The sequence below is a fragment of the Plecotus auritus genome (assembly GCF_963455305.1).
Source record: "Plecotus auritus genome assembly, chromosome: 3".
Lineage (NCBI taxonomy): Eukaryota > Metazoa > Chordata > Mammalia > Chiroptera > Vespertilionidae > Plecotus > Plecotus auritus.
This window is the reverse complement of record NC_137772.1, coordinates 165,186,693-165,208,829: the sequence shown is the minus strand read 5'-3', so window position 1 is coordinate 165,208,829 and position 22,137 is coordinate 165,186,693. Positions and strand designations below refer to the sequence as shown.

At 38.5% G+C, this 22,137-nt stretch overlaps 1 protein-coding gene across 4 annotated transcripts in view; it reads right to left on the bottom strand.

Moving 5' to 3' along the window:
• Nucleotides 1-22,137, bottom strand: part of TAFA2 (TAFA chemokine like family member 2) — a 510,824-nt gene that overhangs the window by 401,925 nt on the left and 86,762 nt on the right. Inside the window, exon 1 of one of the 4 annotated variants that reach the window (XM_080658932.1) lies at nt 7,942-8,066. The exons of the other annotated variants lie outside the window; for them this stretch is intronic. The gene's annotated coding sequence lies outside the window, so the exon portion shown is untranslated. Of the gene's footprint in view, nt 1-7,941; nt 8,067-22,137 lie in introns of those variants that run through there. 4 annotated transcript variants of the gene reach the window in all.

Here is a 22,137-nt window from a genome sequence, read left to right as displayed (position 1 = left end):
ATATTTGTAAGTTGTCATTTCCTGAAACACTCTCAAGGAATGTCAGATTCATTATGATTTTGCACTCTGAGAAAAAATCGAGGTGGGTGTGGCCTGAAGAAATACCTACTAGCTATTCTATACATACACACCAAAAAACCCTCATAAAGCAGTACTTCTTTTTCTTACCCTTTATCCAAAGGAAAGCAGCAGCAATGAAAAAAAAATCATCTAAAGTGTATTTTTAATTCTAAAGTTCAACAGATTACAAGGCCAAAATGGAATTTCAAACCAATCCTGAGATAATTGTTAAAGCAAATTAACACCAAAGCTTACTACCGGAACCATTGCCCTTTATTAATATTTGAAAGCCAGTTAATTAAGATTAAAACTTCTTACTACAAAATGAACCAATATTTTTTTCTAAGTGATGGATAATTGACTGGGGACTGTCAGTTCATGTAACCTGGGTAAAGAAGCAAATAGAAAGATTAGTTGTGTTTCAAAGGGAAATATTGCACTTCACTTGCTACCCATAATTCATAGACTATTTTAAGCCTCAGTTTTGTGAACCATCTATATACTATGATGTCCAATATTACCCTAAATGGAAGAACCCTAGCAGTGCCCAAGGACTTGATGCTGATTTTTTTCATTTCCGTAATTGGTTTTGTCAGTTAATAGCCTTGTGATGAGCCAAACAGGATATGAAGAGCAGCAGGACTTAACTGAAGTCTAAATTCAGCTGTAACATCATGAGGAGGAAGGAAGGAAGGAAGGAAGGAAGGAAGGAAGGAAGGAAGGAAGGAAGGAAGGAAGGAAGGAAGGAAGGAAGGAAGGAAGGAAGGGAGAGAGGGAGGGAGGGAGGGAGGGAGGGAGGGAGGGAGGGAGGGAGGAAGGGAGGGAAGGAGGGAGGGAGGGAGGAAGGGAGGGAGGAAGGGAGGGAGGAAGGGAGGGAGGAAGGGAGGAAGGGAGGGAGGGAGGGAGGGGAGGAAGGGAGGAAGGAAGGAAGGGAGGAAGGGAGGAAGGGAGGAAGGGAGGAAGGGAGGGAGGGAGGGAAGGAGGGAGGAAGGGAGGGAGGGAGGGAGGGAGGGAGGAAGGAGAGAGAATATGAATCCCTTTAGGCCAATTGAATCTACTCTATATTCCTGATGAGTTGGTCCAATCTTTTAAATATATATGGTTCACAGAAGTATCTGAATGAACTTTTGAAACCACAGAGCTGAAAGAAATAATTGCTAAAGAATCATTAGAATTGAAAGTTGGATGAAATCTACTATTCAGGTTTCCAAGACCAATGGCTGTGGGTAATGTTGGATTAGGCTTTTGCCCATGCAAATATCATTCATCTCACCTCATTATTTGTTTTTATTCCCTTAACAGAGTTCTTTAACCACAGATATTTCTAGAGATCCATCAAACCTCACTCATCAGTGTATCCTGTACTCTAAATTAAGCTGGATATCATTTAGATGTTATCCTTTATGCGTTATATGCTACCAAAATAATATCAATTTTCACAAGACTACCTGAATATTATGTTCCACACATAGTTACCTTCAAGCCCTTGCATTGGCTGCTAATTTTATTTAACAGTAAAGTCTTCCTTAGCTTCAGTTCCTGTTCAGATCTTGGCTTTTTCAGTGGATTACATTTCAACATGACTTCAAAATAGTCTCTAACTTCTAGCCCAGAAGAGTTAAACTCTTGTGGAATTTATTCAAAATTTTCCATCAATGGACTGATTTGAAAGCTTTTTCTACAAATAAGTGATTAGCTATAGGAATTTGGACTCTGAACAAAACCTCCTGGCAGTCATTTACACATGTATAATGTAACAGAAAATATTCAAAATCCACCATAAAGTTATCAAAATTTTACTGCAAAATCAAAGAAAATAGAAAATAAAATATGTTTCTAGTTTGAAAAAATAGAAACATAGTTTTACAGTTTAAAAAATAGTGGGGGTTTTTAACAAACAGTCAGCATCACTTTGAGCAATCTGATTTAGAAACAGAAAGAGCTTGCCTCAAGACTGTGAATAAGACATTTTCCTTTGGCAACTGAAGGAAAATTAAGAGACTGAAATAGAGTCATCACTAATCCAAGTGCTAGAGCCTCAAAGTCAACTGAAAAACTAGTCTATCCTCTACCTCTTTTCCACAATCATTTAATCATTCCTTTTTCTTTCTTGTTAAATATTTCTTTTTTTAAAAAAAAAGGTAATCTCAATTGCAACCTTCATTTTCCAGAGAAAATATTCCCATTTAGATCAAGATGAATGAGCAAAGGTATCTCTTCTTAGGTTGTTAGTCCTTTCTATAAATCTGCCACTTTTGTTAAAACATTTCATAAATCCTTCAGAAGACAGCCACTTTGAACCTAAATTAGATTTTTAATTAAGACTGGATAATGCTAACAAAGCTGGATTCTTTACTACATATATACAGATATTTGTGCCTATTCTCCATTGTTTTGACATTTTCAGGAAATCTGAACAAAAGACTTAAATATTCACACACATAATATAGCAAAATTAATCAAGCAGGCATTGTTAAGTGTTTAATATGTGCCAACCATTTTGCTAGGTGCAGATACATCCTTTTCTTATCTCAGGTGCCAAGACAAAGACTTGGCTCAAAGCCCCAGTGTAAGTTCTGTGTTTCTCATCCAAGTGTTCTGCTACTATTTCAGTTCACAGTGATTTTTTTTCTTTTTCTAAGCAACTATAGCTTTTATGTCAATATTTCTCATTTTAATTCAAGGCAGTGAATGTCCATTTGACATTAAATAACATCATTACAGAAGTTGGTACGTGCTTAGCAGACAGTAGATATATATTAATTTGCCTCCCTCTTTAATTTAATGTATATATTTACATAAATACATGGAAACGCATCATATAATGATTCTCCAGACACAGACACTATGTTTTTATGCCATGTACTTTACAATCTTGCTATTACTAGAGAGTGGAGAAGAGGATGATTGCCAAACTACCCATGAAGAACTGATAGACTGGCATTACTGGAATTCTGACCCAGTAATTCAGATCTTTTCTCATTACTCACATCTCCAATGCAATCATTTGAAGGTCCCAAATTAACAGCCACACCTACATGGTTCCAGCCCCTACCTATTCATATTCAGTGATTTATACTCTGGTTTCTCTTCGAATTGCATAAATCTTTCACCTTTTACTAAACATAGTCAGTGATTTGTTAAATTGAAGTCAAAGGGCAACCTCAATCACAACACTTTTCCATAACTGTCTCAGACCTGCTTGCTCTAGGAAGGAGATTTTGAAACACCACTTGAAGAGTTGCTATTAAGTGTTTTTAATGCATTTCCAGTGAAGTGTAAAGCATTCTAATGACTGTCAATGGAATATCAAGTTGAGTGTTGTACTGATCTGGGGTGATAATGAGCAACAATACTGAATTGTTTGAACATTTAAAATTATTTTTAAAGGATAAATAATGCCCACTGCTACAATACTCACCTATTGGCATCTATGCCCGCATACTCTACATTCTTCCTTGATAAATAACATGGAACTGTCTGTGCTCATAGTTAAGATCTACACTCCATTTGTGCGCTAGTCCCAACCCCTCTCATCTACTCTGTAACACCGATCCAGCTCTTCTCTTACATGAGCAGATTGTCCCTCTACTAGATCACTACCACAGACACACAAACATGTTGTGACTTCTCCCATTTTATTAAAAATAAAACTTTCTAGACCCCATTCCCTTGCACCTTAATCTCCCGATCACCTCATTTCTCTCTAAGCCTTTAGCAGGGGTGGGGAAACATTCTTCTGCCAAGGGCCATTTAGATATTTATAACATCATTTGTGGGCCATACAAAATTATCAACTTAAAAATTAGCCTGCCATATTTGGTCAAACATTTAATTAATGCCTTGGCAGGGCCAGACCAAATAATTCCACAGGCCGGCTGGTTGTTCCCCATTCCTGCTTTATAACAAACCTCCTTAAAAGAATTGTTTAAAGTCTTATCTCCATTGTCTCCAAAACCACTACTATCAAGGTCATAAATGACTCTTTACCTTGATAAATTCCATGGTCAGTTTTCAGTCTTCATGTTACTTGACACAAATAATCATCTCAGTTACCTTAAAACATCTTTCTGACTTCCCCAACACAACACTCACCTGGTTTTCCTTCCACTCATTCTCAGCCTCCTTTATTAATTTCTATTCAACTGCCCAATGTCAAAAATAGAGCCTAGAATGTGGTATATGTGTGCATGTGTGGAAATATATATATATATATATATATATATATATATATATATATATATATATATCTTGAATCAATGAATTAATAAATGAATCAATCAAGCAATCAATCTCAATAACACATGTATTGAAAATCTACTAAAGTAGGTTAGGAGATGGCTCCAAAATTAATGGCATGATTTTTTTACATATCTGCCTGTTTGCAGAAATATTATATCAAGGGAAAAAAAGGAATAATGTTTAAATTTCCTTAGACAGTTTCTGAGACACAGGCTTGGCAAATCATTTCCCTGCAAATCCCATATAATTGTTAAGAGCATTATAATTAAATGAATAATTGCCATTTATTATTGGTTAGACATTTGTTTCCAGTTAACTTCACACATCAATAGAGATTTGATTTTCTTTGCAACAAAATAACTTGATATGCCATTTATATCCTCTTTCTAATCAATATATCCATTATATTTTTAGACATTTGATAGGATTTAGTATACAACTTTATTATTTTAGAATATTATCAAGGTCTTGGCTGTTATAATTTTGCATTTATAATGCATTATTGCTACATCTCTGATTTATTTGATTTTCTGTCATCAGGTAGAAGCAAAACCTGCAACAATATTGCTCCTTTGGGAAAATATTATCTGCTTTATAAAACCATTTTCAGGAATGTATTATATTGTTAGTCAATGTCCAAATCCATTTCTATGGTTTTAACATAAGCCACTCTTGTATGCATGCTTTGGGTTTATCAAGGTAGCAATGATGATGAAAATGAAGATTTCAAGTATGTGTAATTGAAGTGATAAATGTTTAATGGTAAGACCAACAATGACAAAAAATAGAGTGGATATTGCCAGTGCTAGATTTTTTTAAACTAATAGAATTTACACATTTGAATGAATTTTGGCTCCAAAGTTATGTATCTTAGAAAGCAAAGAATCAACAAGACATCTGGGGAGTCAAATTTTAACTATAAAGATAATGACTGCTAATACTTATACATCCAAGTAGGTACTGTTCTCCTCAAAGTGATAATCTTGCAAGGCTGTACCACATTCCAATGATAGTACCATATGCTCAGACCTTTTTGGAACTCTATCTTCAAAAACATCACTAAAACCCACATCACACTCTTTTGTCATCAGAGGACCACATATTCATACTCTGAAGTGGGTTTTTTAAAGAACCAATATTATTTAGTGTCAAGTCCAATAAATCAGGTGAATGATAAAATTGAGTAATACTATCTTGAATCTAAAACAAGATTTAACTACAAATAAAAAGGCAGATGTCCTTGTAAAGATTGTAAATTTGCTCTGAAGGCAGGTCCAAAGGAGGAGATTTTAACATGTACTGAGCAATTGCAGCAGGGTTGAATACTTTGAGAGATATCAATCACTTTGATTATACATTCAGGAACTTTTGTGTTTTTTAAATTCCTTCCTGTGGGTATTTGTAAATTCAAGTGCCTAGGAGCCAACCTTCCCCATCCTTCTCAGGGTTGGCCTCCCAACTTAAATAAAAAAATATCTGCATTATTGACTCTTGGCTTTAATAAGAAAGAATTTTAGGAAGAAATTGGTTTAACTTTTAAAATTTCAAATAGACAAATAACATAGGGGAAATAGACAAATGTAAACCTAAATTTTATCACTGAATTATCTAATACAATAATTTGTTCATTTATTTTGGCTAGCATTGAATGCTTACTGTCTTTCAGATACTGTTCTAAACACATTGAACATATTACTTCATTTCATCTTTACAAGAACCTTGTAAAATACATTCTATAATTAGCTTTATTTTTAAATGAAGAAACTAAGATCAGATAGATTAAGAAACCAGCAAAAATCTCATAGCTCAAAAGAGGTAGAGCCAGGAAGGGAACACAGGTGACTCAATCTAGAGACTGTGCTCTGAACTACAGTGCTATAGTGCTTGGACTATTGGCCAAATTATCATGAAAAAAATTAGAGAAATGTCTGCTTCAGAGGTACTAAAACTTGCAAGGATAGGAAGAGATGAAAGTAAAACATTAGTCATGGACAAAGTCTCCTTAATTGCCTAGTTTTCCAAATGCTAAGGATGTTTCTAATAGTATCATTATACCTGCTTACCTTGCCCCCAGATTCCAGGTCCCAGACCTCATAGATAAGGTCTTGCTAAGGGATCTGAGTGATGCAGTGAGTGTCTGGCTTGCATACTCTTAGCAAACTTCCCTACCTATCATGTACCTCCTGGTACAACTACAAGAGCATCATAAGCCTTACTGTATACTGTGGGAGTAGGAAATGTAAGGTCCGTAAGTGTCAGACATTTCACTTGGTCCTTAGGCTGAAGTTCAGAAAGGGACATACTAGTAATTACCACCCTGCTAGAGTTAACATCGTGAGGAGTACACTGTCAAGAAACAAGTAAACAAATAAAATAAATGAGCATTATTCAAATTTATGAGAGAAGTAAATGTGACACTGTAGTAAGGAATAAAAGGGATGATTGGGAAAGGCCTAGAAGACCCCTGTCAGGCCTAACACCCTAAAACCCAGATGGCACAGCAGTAAATACAATGTGGAAGTGCCACGGCAAGAAAAAACTATGAATCCAGGACCTACATCTCAGTGGCACCACTCAAATAAGGCAGACCCCATAAACTGAGATGCCCGTTGCTCACACTAGCCTAAAAAGGGTCTTTTACACCTGATTCTATTAAACTTTGGGGGAGGCTCTAAAAAACACAGGAGATTCCAAGAATCTGTGAAGATCCTCACCCTTGTGTTGTTCAACTCCTGGGCACCCTTGCAATGGTTATTTTCTGATTCGCAGTAATGCAGAAGAAAACTAACATTGCCCAAAGACTAATCCTTTCCTGCCAATCCTCAAGTGTGAACCAAGTCTTTGAGAACTGACATACCTCAGAAAGCCTCACTGAGGATGTGGTATTTAAATTGAAATCTAAAAGATGAGAAGGAGCCAGTTATGCAAAGCTCCAAGAGAAAGAGCATTACAGATCTGGTTCAAAGAGTCACCTTTCACAAAGACTGATCTTAGGAAAATGTCTCTCATGGTACCATATCACTCTTATTACCTTTTTATATTACCAGTTCCCACTACCATGAAGCCAGCATCCCACAGTAAGATGGGGAAACTCTTATCAAGAGCAGCAGAGGGTGACTTTTGCTTCTCTCCTTTGGGGATCTTATCTGCTAGGCTCTTAATATCTTTAAGCACAGTTCACTCCCCAGAAGGATCCAGACACTCCTATTCTGATGTTAAAGATGTTGCTTAGATTGAGATGTGCTCTTTCAAAAAGCAAGCATTCACACATCACTGATAATACAAACACTAAAATCACATAAGTACTATACAGCAAACAGGGGAAGGTAAGGTGGCTCTGCTCCAACTATATCTGAATCAAAAGGAAACCATTTAGAACAAACTAAACAGAAACTCATAGATCCAGAGAACAAATTGGTGGCTCCGGGATGAGAGGGAAGCTGGGGGGATGATGGAAAAGGGAAAGAAATTAAAATGTACAAATTGTCAGTTATAAAACCAGTCATGGAGATGTAAAGTACAGCATAGGCAAGAAAGTCAATAATATTGTAATGGGCCCTAGCCAGTTTGGCTCAGTGGATAGAGTGTCAGCCTGTGGACTGAAGGGTCCCGGGGTGGATTCCAGTCAAGGGCACGTACCTCGGTTGCAGGCTCAATCCCCAGCCCTGGTCCAGACGTGTCCGGGAGGCAATCAATCCATGTGTGTCTCTCACATTGATGTTTCTCTCTGTGTGTCTCGTCTGCTACCTTCCACTCTCTCTACAAATCAATGGGAAAATATCCTCAGGTGAGGAATGAATGAATGAATTAATGAATGAATGAATAAAAATTTATTGTAATGGTTGCTAGGTGGGTACTAGACTTATGGGGTGATCACTTCGTAAGTTATAGAGAAGTCTAATCACTATGTTGTGTACACTTGAAACTAATATAACATTGTATGTCAACTATAACTAAAAAACATTTTTTCAAGTTTTTTAAAAGGAAAATTGCTTTTTGCCTCGGCTGGAGTGGTTCAGTGGTAGAACATCAGCCTGAGCCCCACAGGGTTGCAGGTTTGATTCCTGGTCAAGGGCACATACTTGGATTGTAGGTTTGTCAGGGTGATATGGGAGGTAATTGATTGATGTGTCTCTCTCACATAAATATTTCTCTCTCTCCCTTTCTCTCTCTCTCCCCCTCTCCCTCCCTTCCATTCTCTCTAAAAATCAATGTAAAAAATATCCTCCGGTGAGGATTAATAAAAGGAAATTGTTTTTTAAAAGCTGAGATAAAAAGACATAGCCCATCACAATGAGATTCTATTCATAGATAAGAAAATGCAAAACATTAACTGAAGAGCACAGAATAAATTTTATTTTAAAAGGGTTTACTAAATTAGGTGATAACAATTTAGTATTATAAATGTGTATTATTATAAATAATAATTTGTTTTATTATTTATAACCCAGGATTATAAATCCCAATTATAACTGAGTCTTCCCTTTTGTAAGTATTCCCAGAAGAAGTTAAATTGTTTTTAATAAAAATACCTCTAAAGTGTACAAGGCAATTTCCAATATTTCAATAATGATAACTCAATGTTACAAATTAAGTCAAATCAGTAGTGTTGCTCGTGTACAGCCACAGGCACAAATGGCTGAGCTTGTCACTTACAGGCAGTGTGCAAACTGTTCCTCAGGTGATAAGCTGGACTGATTACCAGGTCTCTCCAATGTCACACTGATTCGCTCAGGGGCTGTTGAGCAGGAGGCTCATGTGCCTGTGCATGTCCTTGTGGGACACAGGCCTGAAATCCCACAGCCCCATGCCCCAGACAGCAATGCTGTTCTGTCCGCTTTTTGCTTGTATATCTCTCTTTTGACTTGACCATCAGAATGTCTACTGCTATTTACCACTCCTTGCTATTTCTAAGCTTTATATTCAGCTGTTGCAACTATTTCTAATCTCCTCTATTTCCTTTTCCATTCTTCACTGATTATTCAAAAGCATTTACTTAGTAATAATTATATTCCAGGCACTGTTTTAGGCACCAAGTGAACAAAACAGACATGATACCTGATTGGATAGCACTTAAAATGCATAAGGAAGAGAGACATTAAAAATATATGTCGCAGTAATACAATACTATAGAGCAGTGGTTCTCAACCTTTCTAATGCCGCGACCCTTTAATACAGTTCCTCATGTTGTGGTGACCCCCAACCATAAAATTACTTTCGTTGCTACTTCATAACTGTAATTTTGCTACTGTTATGAATCGTAATGTAAATATCTGTGTTTTCCGATGGTCTTAGGCGACCCTGCTAGTGGTTCTCAACCTGTGGGTCGCGACCCACAAGTTGAGAGCCGCGGCTGTAGAGCCTAAGACCATCGGAAAACACAGATATTTACATTACAATTCATAACAGTAGCAAAATTACAGTTATGAAGTAGCAACGAAAGTAATTTTATGGTTGGGGGTCACCACAACATGAGGAACTGTATTAAAGGGTCGCGGCATTAGAAAGGTTGAGAACCACTGCTATAGAGGAAGAACAAAAAGGTGTTTATTTAGACTTGGTTCCAGGAGGCCTTTCTAAGAAAGCAATAATTTTACCAAGGGTAAGTAGGACAAAATCAAGAAAAAAGTGGAAAAAAAACACTCAAGAAATAAGTTGTAACCTGGGCAAAGGCCTAAGAACAATAAGAGGTTTGTACATGTAAGGACTAGAAAGGTCAGTCACCTCCGGTCAAGATGGCAGTGTACTATAAGTAAACATGGTGAAGGTAAAATTGGCATACATTGAGGTGGGGGGAAAGTAGGAGCCAGATCATGGCTTAGAGGTCATGTTAAACATTTTTAGCATAAGGATTGACCAATGAACAGTATTGACAAGATTGACAAGATGGCAGGAGTGGAAGATAGGAGACCAATTATAGGCGCATGCATTTGTAACATTGAGTTATCATTATTAAAATACTAGAGGCCTGGTGCACAGAATTTGTGCACGGGTAGGGTTCCTAGGCCTGGCCTGCAATTAGGGCCAATCTTCCCTGGCTGCCAGAAGCTGGCCCCGCCCCCTGTCGCCCGCATCTGCCACTACCCATCCCTGGTTCTCCATTCCCCATCAGGCGATCGGAGCCTGCCGGCCAGAAGAAGGAACCAAGAGGTTGGCTGGCAGGCCCCTATAGGGTGATCGGGGCCTGTGGGCTGGGGGCAGCTCCTGCATTGAGTGTCTGCCCCCTGGTGGTCAGTGTGCATCGTAGTGACCGGTCATTCCACCATCTGGTCGATTTGCATATTACACTTTTATATAGAGAGATTGGAAATTGCCTTGTACACTTTAGAGGTGGACCCCACTTCATTTCAATGAGTTTCTTCTATCTCCTTCAGTCACTTATATCCCACTCTGATTTTTCATGAAAAACCTTGACTTATTAGAGATACCAAGTTCCCTCTTTTATTCAATGTGGCAAAGCCAATAATCAGTTCTGGTTCTTCTTAGTTGTGTTCACTGTTCTTGGAAGCAACTTTGTCATTAAAACTTAAAGATGTTGCCCTGGCTGATTTGGCTCAGTGGGTAGAGCGTCGGCCCGTGGACTGATGGATTGTGGGTTCAATTCCTGTCAAGGGCATGTATCTAGGTTGCAGGTTCGATCTCCCAGCCCTGGTCAGGGTGTGTGCGGGAGGAAGCCAATGGATGTGTCTCTCTCAAATTGATGTTTCTCTCTCTGTCTCTCCCCATCCCTTTTACTCTCTCTTAAAAAAAAAAATCAATGGAAAAATATCCTCGGATGAGAATTAAAAAACAAAGATGTTTTAAGGTTGTGCAGTTGATCCCCAGATAAAATCTATACATTCCCATATATTACAAGGAGTTATTGCTTGAATGCTATTGGAGTTACACACTCACACACACACACTTTTTTTAAACAGAAAGAATTTTATATATTGGAAATAAAAACACATTTGCTAAAATTTTATTTCAATGATGAATCATGCTGCCTTAACATTTTATCACAGGTGTTGTTAACTTGAAGTCCATAAACATCTAAGGAGAAACTATAACTAGCTTCCTAAAAAAATATTCTAAAATACTTAGATCCATTTATGCTTAGAGATTTTCCTGTAAAGGTCCATAATACTCATCACAATTTCAGTAGATTTCAGAGTGAATGACGATTGACCTACCTGAGCCTAGCAAGCTTTCCCATCACCCGCCATGGGCACATGACTAAGGCCTGCCCAATCAGAGTCTTTCCTGGCCCTGACAAATGAACAGAAAGAGAAAGAAGCTGTTTTTGCACTGGAGTTGCTAAGATTGGGCTGCAATGGCCATGTCCTTGCCTTATGGAAAAATCCTTCCGAATAGAACAAATGTAGAAAGAAATAAAAGCATGGGCAAAGAAAAATAGGTAGAGATTTCTGCCATCATTAATCCACTCATTAAGGCCCTAATTCTTCCTTCTCTGTCTCCAGTCTGTCCAAGTATTCTTCCAAACTACATGAGCCAATCAATTCTTTTTTGTTAAGCTAGTTGGAGTTGGAATTCTCAGTCACTTGCAACAGAATTAGTCCTAAGCTGTTAAAATAGCCCCCACCCCCAAAAGCTGAAGAATCATCTCTTTAATGTAGTAATCTGATATCAGAATCCCTCAGAGACTTAAAGATATTAAAATTAAACCAAGATACAAATTCACATTTGACCAGTTAACAATGAGAGATATTACTATGATTTAGAGACCTACACACACTTTGTTGGATTTAATTCTAGTGGCAGAAATTAAAGCCTAATTAAACACCTGTGAGAAGTGTATTAAATTATATTTACACATTAAATGTTTGCATAATAAATCTAATAGGCCATTAGAACACTAGAGGTTACAAAGCAGATGGCATATTTTAGATAAATTTAAAGGAATTAGGCAGTTTTCATAAAATTCTTCAATCCTGTATATGTCATAAAAAACTAAAAATTCCATGATAGAAAAGGATCTGTGGATCTTTTCAATTTGAGTCTAGTAGTAATAATAAAAGAGCGAAACTGATAAATCACAAAATATAGAAACATTCTGCCTAATAGTGTAAGTCTCTAGAATATCCTCCAAATCAATCAGATATATAATAATAACAAGAAGCACCTAATAGTAAGTGGGGGTAGGGGGAGTGAATTGTAACACAGCCCACTACCATTATCTGAACTATATTAAAAAGTGCATTTAACACAAAAATGTGATCAGTCTTCTTAAATTCAGTAGCACTAGCAATAAATAAAATTTATCTTTTCTTCTTCATCCTAGGAAGTAATAACATTCCTGAAACCTCACAAAACTACAAAACAAATCCTTTTAAAACTCTTAGACCACCCTAGCACTTTACTACAGACTGATACCTGCAGGCTTTTAGCAGTGTCTAAATCATTCAGAGTTCATAATTACTGAATTCAATGACCAGTTATTATCTGAGATGTGCATTATAAATTTAATTCCCAGAGAAATAGCAATGTAGTGAAATCTCATTGAGAATGGGGTGTTTCAGATAAACAAATTTCACCAAGCAGATGAGGAGAAAACTAATACTAGTATATTGGGAGGGAGCAAAATGCTGGCTTCACTTGACACCATATGATGTCAATGGAGCCTCACAATACCCCTGTATGGTGGGAAGTATCACTTCCACTTCATATATAAGAAAGGTAAGAAAACCAAGTTCAGAGCATTAAGTAATTTGCCCACATCCCTTAAGCATAGACTTGAATCTGGATGAAATGTAAATCCAGTCTAAGTCCAACTCCAACTTCTGTTTTAACCATATCATGCTGACTCCTCTTAGCTACCAAATTGTTTTCACGTAGGTCATGTTTTAGTTAACAAATGGCCATAAAATGGGAATGCATTTTAAATGTGACTTTCCTTTTAAAATAGAAAATATTGAACATATTTTCTTAACATCTCAGGGATAGCAATGTGGAGTTTTGGTGTTGTTTTCATTTTTCTTTTTTACCCCTCTAGGTCAAGCTTTAGATTGTTCCACTGGCTATCATTGTGTATTGTATGCACCATAAACACTGCCCCTTCATAATAGTAGCTTTCCACATACATATGGGTGCATACACGCATACACGCATACACACACACACACACACACACACACTCACTCCTTGAGATTTGCTCTTCTGTGCATAGGGTAACAAGATAACCATATTATTTAAGAACTATAAGTTTATTAAGAGTCATTAAAATTCTGGAAGAACTCAGAGTCAATTCCCTGTCTTCATAGTAAAATCTTTGGAATCACTACTTTAGAGGCCTCCTCAGTTTATTCCCTTACATCTAGTTAAAGTTATATTCTAAAATATTGATGTCTCAGAAAGCAAGATTGGAGGTAGAAAATCACCTCCAAGTACATAAAATGTGTGATTGTACATTTATACAGTAATAGAGGCCCTGTGCACAAAATTCGTGCACGGGGGTGGGGTGTCCCTCAGCCCAGCCTGCACCCTCTCCAATCTGGGACCCCTCGAGGGATGTCTGACTGCCCGTTTAGGCCCGATCCCAGGATCGGGCCTAAACGGGCAGTCACACATCCATCTCACAATCCAGAACTGCTAGCTCCCAACTGCTCACCTGCCTGCCTTCCTGATTGCCCCTAACCACTTCTGCCTGCCAGCCTGATCACCCCCTAACCACTCCACTGCCAGCCTGATTGATGCCTAACTGCTCCCCTGCCAGCCTGTTTTCCCCTAACTGCCTTCCCCTGCAGGCCTGGTCACCCCCAACTTCCCTCCTCTGCCAGCCTGGTCAACCCTAACTGCCCTCCCTGCAGGCTTGATCACCCCCAACTGCCCTCACTTGCAGGCCTGGTCCCCCCCAACTGCTCTCCCCTGCAGACCTGGGTTCCCCCCCCCCAATCTGCCCTTCCCTGCAGGCCCGGTCGCCCCCAACTTCCCTCTCCTGCAGGCCCGGTTGCCCCCAACTTCCCTCCTATGCCGGCCTGGTCACCCCTAACTGCACTCCCTGCAGGCTTGATCGCCCCCAACTGCCCTCTCTTGCAGACCTGGTCCCTCCCAACTGCCCTCCCCTGCTGGCCATCTTGTGGCAGCCATCTTGCGTCCACATCGCAACAGCCATCTTTGACCACATGGGGGCAGCCATCTTGTGTGTTGCAGTGATAGTCAATTTGCATATTACTCTTTTATTAGATAGGATGGTCTGGGATTTCTAGCAAACAAGCTGACTTCTAAACATAGATTGTAGCAATGATTATAACATGGATTATATTTTCAATCCCTTACTCAACTGTTAACATCACTTTAAAATATCATTTGTGATAGCCCATGTCATATCCCTTATCCTATTCTGCCTTCTTAAAAGAACAGTGAACTATAGCCAATTTGTCTCAGCGGTTAGAGCGTCAGCAGAATGAAGGGTCCTGGGTTCAATTTCAGTCAAGGGTGCATACCTCAGTTGCAGGCTTGATCCCTGGTCTCGGTCAGGGTACATTTGGGAGGCAACCAGTCAATGTGTCTCTTTCACATTGATGTTTCTCTCTCTCTCTCTCTGTTTCTCCTCCCCTTTCATTCTCTCCAAAAGTTAATGGGAAAAAATATCCTTGGATGAGGATTAACAAAAAAAACACACTGATAACCTTCCTATAAGGATGAAAGTGGCCATTTATTGTACACATCCTAAATGTCAAGCAGAGCTAACTAGGTGTAGTGACTCATTACTGCTCATAACCAAGCAGGTCTTCATTCATTATGCTCCTCACATTTGGAGATGCCAGTCACATAGACTACAATATGAATGATGATTCTGGGCATGGACAATGCTCAACTCATGCAGTGGCCTAAAGGCAGGTATTATTTTGATTTTCATTATCACAGAAACCAAGGAAAATAAGGCTTAGACAATTATTTAAGTGGTAGAGATAAATCAGAAAAAGAGATCTTAATCACTATGATAAACTAGATCCTATAGTTTCCTATGGAATACTTCTTAATTGTGACACTTGAAGACATACCTGTTATGGGCTAAATGTTTGTATCTCCCCAAAATTCTTATGTTGAAACCCTAACCTTCAACATGATGGTACTAGAAGGTGGGGTCTTTAGGAAGTAATCAAGTCATGAAGGTGGAGTCCTTATGAATGGGATTAGTGCCCTTACAGGGAAAAAAGAAAACAACAGTTTCTCTCTCTCTCTCTCCCTCTCTCTCCCTCCCTCCCTCCCTCCCATGTGAAAATACCATCAGAAAACTAAACCAAAAGGAGAGCCCTTGCCAAGAACAAACCATGCTGGCAACCAGATATCAGACGTCCAGGCTCCAAAACTGAGAAATAAATGTCTGTTGTTGAAGCCACCCTGTCCATGGTTCTCTGTTATGGAAGCCTAAACTGACTTCAGACAATGCCCATATATACAGAAACTCAGATACACATGTGCAAACACACACAATACAGAAATGGCCTAAGTTAGTACCAGATTATTCAATAATAACTGAATCAGAGTCTTTTTAAAGAATACTCTAGAATTAACCAAGGCCCAGGAAAGTCCTGAAGATTCTAAGAGATCCCTCAAATATCAGGGCTACTTGAAAAGCCAGCACTTCACAATCTAGGTTTCTTGACCAATGACACAAGAAGAGCCAATACATAATTGACTCAGCGTCTTGACCCATATGGCTGACACCAAATTATCAGACCATCTCCTAAATAAGTCTAAAGGTGCAAAGAACTGAAACATCTTTAATCCATTATCATGCTTACCATGAATTTGAACTTACATTAAAGGTATTTTGCATTTACTTGGAGATGCACACTCATCATACAATAGTTTGTTATCAAATTTCCTTAGATCGGGAGTTAGTTCTGCTATAAACCCAAAACTGGCTTTTTTCCTGAAAGACAAAGAACTGTAACATGCAAGTGGGTTCCAAGGTAGGTGGTCTGCAGCTGATGGGTTACAGGAGCCTAGGTGCAGCTTTTAGGAGAGCAATCCATCAGCGGGCATGCACCATCACCACCGTCAGGATGGACCCTTTCTGAAGTCTGTTTGCGAGTCTATTAACATTTCCCACTTTTCACAAGTATTTATTGAATACCCACTCTAGATGTAATGGCATTGGGCATTGGCATATTGAAATGAATAAGGAATAATCCCTGTCCTCAAGGAACTCGGTCAAGGGAAGGAGGAAAATATAAAAATAAATTCTAAAACTTATAAAGCAGTGCTATGAACAAAGTGCTGAGAGAGTAATCATCTCTGCCTGTGGGTAGAACAAGAGGTTGGGAAAAGAGTCACAGGAAAAAAAAAAGCCAACATTATTAATGGATTTTGAAGGACAAGTAGGAATTTGCCTGGATAAGAAACTGAAGTGAAGCTGGTGGGAGCAAGCTTCCTCTTGCTGCATAGTTAACTCTACGAGTGTAAAAGGAAATTTTCCTTTCTGCTCTCACTATAACTAGTGCTTTGTCCTCCGCGTTTGTTTGTTTTTAGTATGTTTTTATTGATTTCGGAGAGAGGAAGGGAGAAGAGGAGAGAGATAGAAACATCATTGATGAGAGTCATTGATCGGCTGCCTCCTGCATGCCCTCTACTGGAGATTGAGCCATGACTTCCTGGTTCAGTGGTCAATGCTCAACCACTGATGCATACCAGCCAGGCCTCCTTTGATTATATATGTTTTTTAGTATAATGTAGGTAATGGAGCAGATTTACTAGGTTTTATTTGTATTAAAATGGAATAGGTTGCGTTCAGAAACTATTGCTATATTTAAAATATCTAAGTCCATTTTTAAAAATAGCCACAGTATCTTGACTTTTCAACTGTTCATGTCAGGAAAACATGAGACATTTTTCTTCAAAAAAATATAAGTTCAAGCCCTAACCGGTTTGGCTCAGTGGATAAAGCATTGGCCTGCAGACTCAAGGGTCCCAGGTTTGATTCCGGTCAAGGGCTTGTACCTTGGTTGCAGGCACATACCCAGTAGGGAGTGTGCAGGAGGCAGATGATCGATGTTTCTCTCTCATTGAGGTTTCTGATTCTCTATCCCTTGCCCTTCCTCTCCGTAAAAAAAAATCAATAAAATATATTTTTAAAAAATCGCTCTACTCCTTAAAAATATATATATAACTTCAAGGTCACAATTAAACATCAACATTTATTAAGATCAACTTAATACTCCCTGAAAGTCAGGTTACTCTTCCCAGTGTGCATTTAAATTGGCAACTAGTGACTAGTAAAAGTGTTCTACATTGTTTCACCACAGCAACATGGAAGCCATTAAAAAATGTAAAATTATTGCTGAGAGGGTGATCCCTGAGATCTTTTCCATAAACTCCACGAACTGAGCTACTTATTAAACAACAGTGTCAGAAATGCTCTAAATTACCATGGCTTTTCAGAATTCCAGAACTAACACCAAATCTAAACAATTCCTTATTACAAAACAATAATATATCCTGAACCCAACTCTCTCGTCAGCTTATAAAGTAAGTTAATCAAATGTATTCTGGTAGAGAAAAATTAAGTTAGCAACTCATGATATTTAAGTGAACCTATAACTATCATGCTCAATCTTCATAGATTTCATTAAAGAAGGCTTTGGGACTATGCTGAGCACAGTTTCTCCATCACCTTTGTGTCTTATCAACAGTCCATCCAACAAGGAGAGAAACTACCCAATTCCTAAGTCACCCATATATATTCTGGCTGGTACTAGCCTTGATTTCTTTTTTCTATAGCACATCCTTATGCTCAAGTAACCTATAGTCCTATTGACAAAGATGTGTGAACTCAATTACATGACTTCCTCTCATGTGATCAGAGTTCATACTCAGAAAGGCACCTGTCAACGCCTGTCATCTCACTCATTACATTTGAAATCAGACGCATCAGACCAGAGGAAACCTTGACCAAAATGCTTGCCATTCACTCAGAAATGCTGCTTGTCCAGAACTGCTGCATTCACCTTGTCAATAGAAACATCTTCCTGGAATCTATAATATTGGCTGTATATCTAGCTGGACACTTTCGTTTCTGATCTCATGCTAAGGTCAAAGTCATACTTACATACTTACCCCATCAGAACCCAGCAGCAATGGTCTGTCATTGTCCACTCCAATGTACAGAGGATATCTTCAAATTAAGACAGCAACTAGAGTTGTGCAGAATGGCTATTTGCAGACTACATGCTTCCTTGTGCACACCTGGGAGCTGGCAGGGCAGGATGGTATGCACTGATGGGAAATGATACAAATGACAAATGAGCAATGTCTAATTATTCCAGTGCCGCTCAGACTCGGAGACAAAAGCAAGCAAACTGAGAGTCTAGGATGAAACCCCATCTCCTCTAACCCTATTGTGCCTGTGTACTGCAGTACATATTAATGTAACATCAAGCCCTATTTTTAGACCTCTGCAATTCCACGGGCATAAATCATTCCTGTGCCACAAGTCACCTTTGAGTTAGCAATGCCAAGTTTAACATTTTGCAGGATTCTACAGACTATATAATTGCAAGCAAGTGATATTTAAAATGAATAGTAATAACTTTAATGAAATAATATTAGCCTAAAAATAGATTGTTTGAGAGGATTTAAATAATAACTAAAAGAAAAAGTGACAAACGTGCCACTTAGCTAATGCTCTCTGCACAATAGCTTTCAGTTGAATTTGGAAAGCTGTTCTTTCGCAAAAAAAAAAAAATGCTAATGAATGTCTTGTTTTCTTTTTACATAATACTGTTTAATCCTCAGTGCTTTTTAGCCAAGAGGGTACTCTGAATTGAACATCTGATTAAAGAATGAAAGACACAGAACAACCAAAGGCACAAATTGGTCAAAGTGCTACTTTTTATAATAGTCCATGACAACTGTTGGGGAAATATGACTAAAAAAATCTTCTTAGAACTCACAAGTCCTCTCCCCAAAGGTAACAGAGAAAAAGAAAAAAAATTTTCTATTTTTGAAGAAGCATTAAACCAGAATGTAGAGAGCATCACATGCAATCTGCTAAGAAAGTGCAAAGATGAAAGGAAGTCTCATTCTTTTATATAGCCTCCCTAGCAGATACAAATCATTAGCTACGTATTTTCAAGATAAACAATAACTAGTCCTCAAGTAAGAGGACTTGACAGCGTCATTTGTCACATGTGGTTCATCTTAAATGTACCTGGTAATTGGCTTTATCTAGAGGAAAAACAAACCTCTCCTATCTTTATGACAAGAGGTAGTTTTGCAACTTAGTACAAGACTCCCACCAAATTTGGCTCCTGCCCTCCCCTTCACACTGCAATACAGGGATGCTAATTTCCTTGATGTTTACGTTTCAAATAGATGGCTCCCAAGTTCTTGAGGAAAATATCCCTGGGTCATAAACTTGAGGAATAGACCTATCCAGTTTTCAGGATTCATATACGTTTTGAAAGTGAGGAGAAAATACTCACAAGTTTGCTAAAGTAAATGTTCTAAGAAAACATGGGGAAGAGCAGTCTCTTCCCTTATTTTCAACAGGGAGAACTGAGCCTCCTAATTTGTATTTGTCCTAATACCATACAGGTTCAGTGTGATTACCATCATGCAAACTTGTTTACACAAGGAATGTGAGGACTGCAGGTTCCCAGAAGAGAAAATCCAAAAAAGTAAAACAAAAATGGTTTCTAAACCATTTAATAATCAGTGCAAATTAATACATCACGCCAAACCACTTGCCTTACGGACTGCAATGATTATTGGTAATATATTTCACCAAAGGGAATGCAAATTCTTAATAAGCCATTGTTTTCCTGCCCATTTCTGACAGGAATGATGATTTCATTTTTAATTTGTTTAGGATGGATTGCTCTTGTAAAATGGTTTTGCTCCCCTGTATGAGATTACCTACACAATCATTAGCCATTAAAAATGTATTATATTGAATACAAAGAGAAGTTTTGCATTCATCTAAATAATACATGTTTACCCTACAAAAGACAAAAAGTATAGGAGAGATGTTAAATGAATCAACTTACCAAAATTCCCAATCAGTCCTATAGTTAGAGCATATATTTGGCTAATGATGCATCTCAGACTCATAGTTCAAACTACCTCATGAACTTTCTACTTATATACAATAATTTTCCACTAAGTGCTCTTATAAAGCATCACCTAATGTTAGCATTAAGAGGAATGTGTAATACCAATCAATAGCCAAATAAAACAAAACCACCAGAAGTCAGAAGGGGATAATGCAGAGACTAATGCGTTCTGATGAGACCTTTAGAGGGCAACTTCAAAAGGATCCATCCAGAGGCTATTGCCATTAGTAGATCACGTGCAACACTGATGAAGATGCTAACATCTTTAATGAAAAATAGGTGCAATCTTAGTTCTTGCCACATGTGCTTCAATTCCTCTAGGAAAATGCTTTGATAAAAAGGAATGTCATAAAGGAAAGAATGAGGTTTTACCAAAGCACTAAGTAGAATACTAAACTCAGGCATCACCCAAAAAGTTTTCTGTGTTTTGATGTTTGGGAAGGTTGAGGAAGAGGCAAAAGGGAAGGGATGTTTTGTTAGCATAGCTAGTATTAATAAAGGAAGGGAGCAAAGGGAATCTGACATTAAGCAAAATAAACTAGAACGCTGAATCAGATATTAAGCCTAATCTACCAGGGAGCTGACTAGGACAATAAGTCTGCCTCACTAGGAAGTTGCAGCATTCACAGATCCACAGAGGACCCCTGCATCCTCCATCCTGGACCTAATCCTGGAAGCAGCAGGAAGGATGGTTACCAGTCATTAGCCGGGATTACCAGGGGAGAGAGAAAACTATAAAGTGGAAATTCCTGTGATGGGTGCATGGCGAGGGTATTCTACTATGGGGCAAGCACAGTAGAAGCCAAGATGGCAACCATGAAGGGGAAATGTCTAATCTGGAAAAAGACCGATTGGTTAGGGAGAGGGCCCAGCACAATCCCATGAAGGATTGGGAAAGATATTGGTCAGTTTGAAAGCCAGAGATAATATAATCAAAGCTTAACAAAGGCCTCTGGCTTGGTAACAGGCATTTGTTTTCCATTCATTCCTGCACTCCTGCATTCCCATTAGCTCTCTCTCTCCATAGTAGCCAGATGGGCCCAGAGGCAAGACTGGGTACAGCAACACAGCACTAGGCAGAGCCAGGAACAAAGACTAAGCCAAGTGGGGACAGAGACTAAAATGGACTAAGCTTTGGCATGGACTGGACCAATGGTACAGAATTTCTGGACCCTGGTCCTTCTTCTGGGCTTGATGAAGACAAGGCTGGACTTCTTCCACAGCAAGATGGACAGAGATGAGCCATCCAGAACTTGGGGGCAGCCTTTTATTTCTATTCCAATGAGCCTTACCACTACATCTCATCTTCTCACAGGGTCCTGAAATGCTTTTCTTGTGACTCTGTGAAAGGACCCCATTTCAACCAGCAACCGTTTCATTGCTGTCAATCTAAAAACTGCCCTCAGATCTGATGTGTTTGGCAAATTAAAAGAAGGTGTAAGAGAATCACTGAAGATGGCACTCTGGTCTGCTTGCTGAGAGTCTGTAGAGTAACTGTAAACTTTTCTCTAGTATATTCTCCTTTAATTTACATGAAAGGAGAAGCTGTTTCTCCAACACTCACCCCTAACTTCCTACTGTGAAGACAGCTGCCTTATTTGCCTTTCAGCGAATTAAAAGTTAAAATAGCTTCACTGTCAGGAATAGCAGCAACAGTGAAGGGACTTGTAAAAGACCTTCAATTACTACTGTAGACTGTTCTATTTTCAAAGGATCACTGCTACCTTTTGACTCTAGTAAAAACTCTCTCAAGAAATGATACCCTTTCTTTTTCTTT